Below are 10,258 nucleotides of genomic sequence, written 5' to 3'. Positions count from 1 at the left end.
TATATATATATATATATATATATATATATATATATAATTTCTTTTTTTTTCCAGAAATTAATGTTTTTTTTCTGTTACACTACATGACATTTGTACAGTCCTTACATTACATACATACATACATACATAACATACACACACACACACACACACACACACACACACACACACACACACACACACGGCATTTTACAGCCTGAACTAACTTTGTCACATGTTCCGATATTTTAAAAGACTCATGTCTGGCTAATGATGCAAACAGAGCAATATTTTGAAAGCACCACAAAGCCACAGTGTTTGCACTCTTCTGTAAGTCAACATGCAGCTGACTGACTTACAGTCGCCTCATTGAACAGGAAGGAGAAAGTATTTTAGCACTGAAAAGTATACACTTAACTATTCAGATAAGGCTGAACCTTTTCTTTTAGGGGGGGGGGGGGGTGCATTGGCATTCTGGGCTTTTCATACGACTCCCATGACAACAGTGAACTTGATCCTCTCAAACCTCTGAGGGCCTCAGAGAACAACGAGAAGCTTGGAGATCTTGTGTTCTTGTGTAACACTGACCGTTGGACACAAATTCCTCAAGACACTCTTCACAGTCAGTGCTCCTCTACCACCAATTAAGCACAAAATAAAATATCCCAAAAGCCTGAAAAAAAAAAGCATTAAAAATCTGCCTCAAGAGTACCATGAATTGTGGGGATTATGTTTGACCTGCTTTCCAAGCAATATTACGAAGACATAAACAGCTTTGTCCTGACTTTTCTAAGCGTAATGTAAATTATAACACCTAAACTTCACAAAGCCACAGCATATTTAAGTAGGGGGGGGGGCACCAAGAGGCCAATGCTGTGGTGTCAGGCTGGTCAAACAAATGGAGCAATGTTTTTTTTGTGTGTGTGTGTCAGCGGTTGATGTATACATTTAAATATATTTAAAATTATTTATTTCACCATCCCAATATCAAATTTAGCATATGCATATATTTAACCAATTTGCTAAAATATTACACCTGTATTAAATATAACCATTATTATTATTATCATCAATAATAATGTTACTAACAACAAATATTAAAAATACTAATATAGAAGTTATATTTACAAATTAATTATACAAAATAGTATGTAGCCGTATTGTATATCAATAGGCCCTTTCGCACCGCTTTAGTTCCAGAACTAAACGTACGGTACTAAAGTACTGGGACGATTTTGCGTGAACTATTTCCCAGTACTATTTATAGGGTTGCATTCGCACTGACAGTGTGTACTAAGAAGTGACGCAAGCCGGTCGACAGCGACATAATTTGTGTGTGGCGTTCAACAACAGAAACAAAGAAAAACAACATTAACAACAGGAGGATGGAGGACGCTGTGATCGGAGCTGTGTTTTTGTTGTGTCTCGCGTGTTTCATAGTGGACATGGAAAGTCGACATATACGTAAAGCGATTGAAAGAACGGAAAGGAGGACTAAGAATCTCCAACGACAACTGGCAGTGCTACATTTGCTACAAGTGCCTGAACTTCAGCATCCGTCCATCTATCGCTGCTCTCCATGCTTGCGAAATAAGTTGACATGCTTACAGTATGTTTACACGGTGTTTTAAATCATGGCGGGTGAGGGCGTTTTCATACGCGTTTGGCCAATCAATGTCTACTTACGTCACGATTAGTACCAGTTGTGCTGGTTAGACCCTGCTCCGGAGTAGGAGCTAATTTGGTTCTCGAAAAAGGCAGTCCGGTACTAAAATCGCTCCCAGTTCCGGCGGTGCGAACACGCCGAAAAGTGGGTAGTTCCACAATTAGGTCTGGTACTATGAAAAGGTTCCTGCGGTGCGAAAGGCCCTAATGGGTACACACCTGGGTACACAACGATATAATAATTACATTATTTTAAAATATTTTTCTGTTCTTCACAGCCTTTGTATTGTCAAAAATGGCAACTACGCAATCAACTAGTATTCTAAAATGTAAAACACTTAGCTAGTTGTAAAGCAAAGTAATGTCACAGCACGTAATAGAGCAGCTCTGAAGCAGACGTGCTACCACCACCACCACACATCCTGACAATAGTACCATTTTCTTCCTCATTTCAAGGCAATTATGCCAACACCATTTCAACCAGACGCTTTTGGAAAAATCAGCATATGGCTCACATCCCTCCATTAGCATCTAACAATCAGGTCGAGTTCAAAGGCAAAGCAGCCCAATCAATCCAGCAGGAACAATGACCGTTGCTTATTAGATGCCACACGCTAGTGATTGCTGTCACAAGCGATTAAGACAGATGCTGGCCTAAACTGCTTGTGATGCAACCTACTCTCCGAAGGGCGAAAAATACAATCAAATTGGACCAGTGAGATTAACGCGTCACCTCACCTGACCTACTTCAGGATCTGGATCCATCAGTGTCTGTCTGAACATGGAGGGGTGGGGGAAATATGACACATCAGGGCCATAAATGGATCTCCCTACTCTTCTTCTTTTGTGTGAAGTGTCCTAGAAGCAGGTCAATGGATCGCACTGGCTGTGGTCAAACACGTATACATCCGCTGTAGGCCTCGTAGTGCATTTTATTAAGAATCTTTTAACCGTTGCCCTGCAGATGACATCGTTCTGCCATTATGGATCCTTCAGAAACAAACACAGCACCACAGTGTTTACACTCTTCTGAATGTCAGTCTATGGATGGCTTGCATATAGTTGTCTCTGCACATAGGAGAATGTATTTTAGCATAGAGACCACCTCCTGAAAAGAGCATAACCACAGGCAATATGGGATCATTAAACCGTCTTGTTTCGGCTCCAACAAAACTTGGATCAAAGTCATTCTGCAAAGGACAAAAGACTCTACACAAGGATGTTTAAAGCCACCTGCATTTCCAACACAGTTTAAGTCAGCCTTGTTTAAAATTATATTAGACATCATGAGGACTAAGTTCCGAGGCGAATGACAAAATGTTATGAAATCGGAACTGAAATCTAAGACTTAAACACATTTTAATGCAAATTAAACATTACATCAATCAAGGATTTTTCGAAACGGAGAGTATCCATGTTTTTTATATATTAGACTTTCTGAGATTGTTTGCAATGGCTCACTGAAACGGATCAACAAATCAATTGTTTAAAATAAATTCAATACTCTCATAATTTGCTATTGTCATTTGTAACTGCAGCTAGAAAATAAATCATATGAAAAGACCACAAAATTGTGCATTTACAGGCACACTGCTTTATACACGTATTGAATGCTTGATAGTTGATTCTTGTTCACAACCAAAAGTAAAGACGACGGTTTATGCTATCTCTAAGTCATATCTCACAACAAGTCAAAAGAATTTTACGTACTGAAAACTAAGCCAATTTCTTTACCCCCCAAAAATTTGTTTGGATAATTAAATATCCAAAAGATTAAGGTGAATGTTAAAACATGTCATTTACATACACGCAACCTGCATCATTTGATAAATACAAAGTTGAGACTAGGGCTGTGCGATATTGAAAAAATATGCGATAACTTGTTAAAAAATGCGATATTCGATATGCGATACGATATTGCTTAAAGTGTGAAAAATCTATTTAAATTATATTTTAAAATATTTAAAAATGTAAATTATATAACCAATTTGTTTCACATTCTTTCTTGGAAAAGAAAGAATCACTACAACTTCTGAAAGTGACTAGGGCTGCACGATAAATCGAAATGGAATCGAGATCGCGATTCGACAGAAGCTGCAATTGTCATGCGAATCTTTCAGTGAAGCATGGTTCTGTGATCAGCAGTAAATCTCCATCCAAAGGCCAGAGGGCGCTCTCGCGCTGAATTCACTGAGAAGCTATGCAAACAGCTGTCATTATCGCAAACGATTTCATAATCGCGCAATAAAATCGTCTGCAATTTTTTTTGCGTAACTTGTCAGTGAACAATATGTGTAGTAAATTCTGCTCCATCTGAAAGCAAGTGATGATGATTTCCTGCTGATTACAGAACCGGCATTACTATCAAAATGCGCATGACAATCGCATTCGATTAATCGTGCAGCCCTAAAAGTGACCAGCAGTGTTTTAGCAGTACATAAAATGTAATGTCATCAGAAAATGTAATTTTAACGTCAATGTGAATGACAAAAAAAAATTAATGACACTAGTTTTATATCATTGTGACTTTGCTTTCCATACACGTTAAGTACTTCTTCATATACCACAGCAAAAAATAGTTTTTTTCTGCAACTTATTGCACTTAACTCTTTTTAACGTCAAGCAATTCTCTGCTATATGCGTCGAACTAAAACTTTGACCTTTTGCAACGTTTTGATTTAAGTAGCCTATTATTAAAATGATTCAGATATCGCACGACCTTACGATATGCATATCGCGATATTTACATTTGCAGATATATCGTGCAGCCCTAGTTGAGACCTTAATAATCCATTTAATGCCATTTAATATATTTAAACTTTTCATGCCTAATGTTTTAAAAGAGAATTTTAAATCCTTGAAGGATTTACAGACACAGTGTTAAAGGGATAGTTCACCCAAAAATGAAAAATTCTGTCATTAATTACTCATCCTCATGTCGTTCCAAACCCATCAGACCTTCGTTCATCTTCGGAACACAAATTAAGGGTGTATTCACACCTGTCTTGTTTGGTTCGATTGAATCAAACTTAAGTTCGCTTCCCCCTTTGGTGCGGATCTTTTGGGCAGGTGTGAATACAGCAATCGCACTTGGGTGTGGACCAAACAACTGTACTGAGACCCAGCTAAAGAGGTGGTCTCGGTCCGCTTCCAAACGAACTATGGATGGACCAATGAATGGATGACCTTAAGCACACGTGCGGTTTTGTTTACAGTTTCTGGTTCATTGCAAAAAGGGCAGTGTGAAAGTGAACCGCACTAAACAAAAAAAAATCAACATTGTATTTGGTTCGAACCAAAGCAAGTGAATTAGAATTACACCCTAAAATATTTTTGATGAAATTCAAGAGCTTTCTGAATTAATGACAGAATTTAAATTTTTGGGTGAAAATGACAGCCTGAAGTACACACCGCATGGCAACTTTTGAAAACAGTTATGGGTGATGTAACAAGGACACATCGAGAAGGTTATCTGCTTATGTTGTGACATTGCTTCTGGGTGAGTGCGGCTGTCACTTTTCTGAGGTGGCATTTTTGTAATGAAATGTTTACTCTCATATCAACAATTTTATCTTTGGCGCACAGGTGGAAATTGCTGGGAAGGGTGGCGACGCGCTGCTCCAAACCAGGACTTGACAGAGGGCAACAAGAATGGGAGGTAACATGAGGACAAGATGTAAACTGCAAGGATTGTGTAACGTTTTTGCCCTCCTCCGGCACTTTGAGAACTCTGTTAAGCATGTCATTCAGAAAAACAACAATGTGACTTGTTTTTATAGAAAAAGAAAGCATTTTGAAGGAATATAACATTTTACCGAAGGGTTACAAAAGAAACCAGCCCCTTTCTAGAATTGATTAAAACATGAATCTGAGAATAATAATCTATATTGACAGATTAATTTGGATGCTAATTAGCATACCTACTCAGCAATAATTATTGCAAATCTACTGTCACTGAAAATAAGTAATCAGCATGTTGTTTTTTTTTATCTGTGAGAAAATGTTGCCATCCTTCTGATGATTTCATGTGCTGTAGCACAGGTGTGCTGAGAATGTTAAATGAACTAATTTGCCTCTGTTAATGAGTGACACTAAATGTGGCCTGATTGCCTGCAGCTACAGAGGTAAACTATGAGTAAAGCAGCTGAAGGCGACCCTACCGCCTACACAGTCTTTCGTAGTATGAATCACTCAATTCAACACCATGTTGGACCAAAGGTGAGGCATTGAAGTGTGTCAAAGGACAAATGCGTTATATGAGCTTGTGTTGTGAAAGGCAGAATGCAATGCAGCACCTCAAGGTTTGAAAAATTGCAAAACCTGTCCATGAAGACAAGAGAAACAAGACAACATTTATTTTAATAATTGTTATTAATACTTAAAATGTCTCCCTAATTCTTTAAAAAAAGAAACATTAATGTAAAAAGTAAAAGGTTTAGAGACATACAATTTAGAAAAATGTGCTTAATGTGCATATAAATAAATGCCACAAAAAATAAAAATCTGAAACAGGCTCTGAACCAAGGCGGCATTTATTTGATAAAAAAAAAATTAATAAATAAAAACAGTAAAATTGTGAAATATGATTACAATTTAGAATAATTATGGATGCACCAATACACTTTTTCCAGAACAAGGCCCAAACCGATACTATTATTTTTGGTACTTGCCAATAACGATACAGATACCTGTATTTTCACTGCATTTGTAATTTTTTTTTTAAATACTGGGTACAGAAACCAAAAGAATATGAATAATGTAAGTTGGCTTAGTTCATTTAGCAAATAGATATTTCCTTCAGTCATTTTCACACTTAATTATGCCCATTAAAATGTATTGTACAAGCTTTTGTTACATTCACTGTTCATTTTATTGCTCTATGGTATTTCATCTTTAATTTAATAGCACATTAGATCTGCTCCACTGCGGCGGCTCAGTACTGTAATCACAAGCCGTTTTTCCTGTAACAACGCAGGGAACCACTCATTATACATAAATCTTGTAACAGCGATGAACATGCTTTCTGAAATATAAGTCCCGATTTTTATCATCTGACAGTGCTACGACTTACATTCCAAAGCCACTCATATAACGCAATTAACTCCAAGCAAAAAAAACATGCGCAAAGCACGAACACAATTGTATTGGTGAGAGGGACACCTACAGTACAGCCTAGTGCACTTCACACAGGCTGCTAGTTTCACTTTCGATTTTCACTTTCGTCCTATAGGCTTAACGTTAAAAAAATGCTCTCTCTCCTTACCGCCAAGTAACTGTAGTAAACTTGTGCATTGTTTTACTTACTTGCTTTTGACATCCGACTGAACGACAAACTTTCCAGTGATGTCTGTGCTGCCGCACGCTAAAACCACTCAGTGTGCTTTGCTTATCAGCTCGCGCACATCGACTATACAGGCCAGTATCGGTATCGGTGCATGTGAGTGAGTGTGAATTATATTATAAATTATAGAAATATAATACTTTTTCCTCTTTTGATATTGGGGAGACAATATTTTTGTCTTTTTTTTTGTGAGATTCACATGGTTATTGACAGAATTGGAATAATGCAACCTGAAATAAAGCAACCTTATCTGGCATACTTAGAGTATCTAGCATGTGCCAAAAAGCAGTAGATAATGAGTGATAACTGACCAGGCAAAGAAATGACTATCATCAACGCTGGAGCTCAGAGAAAGCCAATAATCAATAGCAGACTGGTTTAACCACCCCTGGTCAGTTACGAGAGTTATTCATCTGCATGTGAACCGAGTGCACTGCCAGTGTTTCCAGGAACTCACTATAACGCAACTCAGACAGCAGAAATGACTAATGAGTAACATATTCAAGGTCTGCAGAGACCCGGTTAACAGGGGCGGCTTCTTATCTACAGCAGCGATAAAGAAACTATACTGGTACCTCCCTTTCGACCCGATTCTGCTGCTGGTGTGTTTTTTGTTTTTACACATGTAGAGTAGACCCTTAGGATTGGGTGTTTATGGAACATGTGGGACAGGCACTGCCTAAAGGTCTGCTGGAACATGATCTCGCTGGAGCTGTTCAGAAGGTTACATCATATCACAACCTGCCAAAATCACTTACTATAGCTAGAGTCAGAGCACCAGTACACACAGACTCATTCATTGTTCTGATTTGAGTGCATTAGCGATTATGCTAAGAAGCTTTTGTTTGTTCTCAAATCACAACAGTGACCGATAAAGGCAACATGGGATAAAGCGGTCACCTTTGGCCTATTATAAAAAGCAGATTGTTAAATTTATAAATTACATCCTAGGCACCACCTAGTTTGTGATCTGATGAGAGTCTTGTGCACAAGATAATGGTTGCCTTCACATGAACACTACTACAATGCTGTAATTATCAGTGGGAAACTCGGCTTTCTGGGTTTGGAGTGTATAAGTCAATGAATCATGATGGAAGCTAATTGGTATCGGTTATAATTATGTTTTCATAGTGAATGAAACAAACAGAACACACAAAACTTTTACAAATTAAATGAAGAGTAGCAGTAGGGGGGGGGGGGAAACAAAAACTAAATTATTAGACAGTCATTGATTGGCTAAGTTTATATCACTTTGAGACACTTAATGATTGATCCGGCTTCAGATTGTTTTGGAACTATTTTTGATGACAAAAATACAACTGATTATACTGTTCACCAGGAGTGATGAAAGAAAAAAAAAGAAAATAACATGAAATTGCCAAATACATGCTTATTATTCCAACTAGTGTTGTCAAAAGACCCAGTATTTCGGTACCAAGTCAGTACTAAAAAAATTAAAACGGTACAGTACCAGATTTTTTTAAAATACCGGTGGTACTGAGTACCCGGTCAACCCAGTTCTTGATGTGCTATCCGAAAGCTATCCTCTTCCAGTGTTGCCAAGTCTGCGGTTTTCCCGCGGAATTGGGCTGCTTTAACACTGTTGCTGCGGGTTGATTTTCATGTCCGCGGGTTGAAAAACGACCCCATTAACGTGATATTTAGCCCCTGGGATGCAAATTTTACCAGGGGATCCCCGCCAAAACATGTGTATTTTATCCTCGGAATGCGATTTTTAACGGGGGACCCCCTCGAAACGCGATTGGGCGGGTTTTGTTGTGAAAACCTGGCAACCTCAAGAGGAGGAAAAGCATCAAACTAACAAAACACCCCGATCAAGTTCAAGCAGGTAAGTTTCAATTACATTTTTTATATTTAGAGCTTCTGTTATGAATATTATTCCATATTTTAATTTTAATTTCGGATTGAAATAAACATCGCCGTTAGCGTATACGTAGTTAATCGTTAGCATAAGCGCGGCTAACGCTAATATAATGAGCATTAGAATGAATTTTGTTCATTTTGTTCAAAATGATTTCTTTGTTAACTATTTAATGCTCCTATAACTTTTATTACTGTAAAAAACAGGAGGACATAATGGTATTTACCATTTTTACACACCAGAGGCTTTTAAATTAACTGTGTAACCAAAATATGTGAGGTTTGTTATTTACTGAAAAGTTATATTTTAGCTGGTGTCAATGATCTAATGTTGCATTTGGTCAGACTCAGTCCATTGCTTTACTTAAGTATATTATATTTTCCTTTCACAGCTGCAGACTGAGGACGATCCTGAAACACACCAGCAAACCCTAAAACAGACAACGGTTTACAGATGTTTTTCAGTGGCAGCAGAACTATGACTAAACTTTTGGGTGAAACTTGTTTACATTTTTCATACTTTTATTACTTGTGGAAAAACTTTAAACAATTTTAAATAAGTATAAAGAATGGCATTGGTTTTGTACATTTAAAAAAATTTTTTAATGTTATTAATAAAAATGTTGTTCAATTAGCATGTTTGTGTGTTTTGCTTTGGTACCGAAATTGGATTTTCACTGGTATTGGTACCGAATACTGAAATGTTGGTACCGTGACAACACTAATTCCAACTAAAATAATTTTAATGCAATCATGATTCTGAGTGGAAAGTCTGAAGGCACCATATGATCACATTACACACTATAAAAAAATGCAGTGTTGTCCAGGATATGTTATGACCTTTGACCTTTATGGGAGTCAATAACAGTAATTTTGAATGTGCACAAGGGCGCCAGGCTCTGTGTATTATTCAAGGTACCGCTGATTTAGGACAGACACCTAAATACTTTGATGAAAATAAGTATTTTTAGTTCATGGACTTACTTAAAACAACAACAAAAAAAACTTTCTGAACAGGACAGGCAGAGTTTTATACACAAGCATACACTACCATTCAAAAGTCTGAGATCAGTATGATTTATTTTTTAGGAAATGAATATGTTATTCCGCAAAAACACATTAAATTGATTAAAATGACAGTAAAAACATTTATAATGTTACAAAAGATTTCCATGTGAAATACATGCTGTTAAGCACAAATGTTTTGAACATTACTAATAATCATAAATGTTTCTTGAGCAGCATATCAGCATATTAGAACTGAAGACTGGAGTAATGACACTGAAAATTCAGCTTTGCAACACAAGAATAAACAATATTGTAAACTATAGTCAAATAGAAATTTTAGTTATTTTAAATTGCAGTAATAGTCCACAATTTTACTGTTTTTAC

The 10,258-nt window shown here is 37.1% G+C and overlaps 1 protein-coding gene across 1 annotated transcript in view; it reads right to left on the bottom strand.

The window, feature by feature from the left end:
- The window catches only part of LOC107557783 (F-box-like/WD repeat-containing protein TBL1XR1), a 36,122-nt gene that overhangs the window by 11,584 nt on the left and 14,280 nt on the right, over positions 1-10,258 (bottom strand). The gene's annotated exons all lie outside the window — the stretch shown is intronic.

Source organism: Sinocyclocheilus grahami, unplaced genomic scaffold (assembly GCF_001515645.1).
Source record: "Sinocyclocheilus grahami isolate Dianchi unplaced genomic scaffold, SAMN03320097.WGS_v1.1 scaffold619.1, whole genome shotgun sequence".
In the NCBI taxonomy this organism is placed as follows: domain Eukaryota; kingdom Metazoa; phylum Chordata; class Actinopteri; order Cypriniformes; family Cyprinidae; genus Sinocyclocheilus; species Sinocyclocheilus grahami.
The sequence above is the reverse complement of the archived record's forward strand: the minus strand, read 5'-3'. Positions and strand labels throughout refer to the sequence as shown.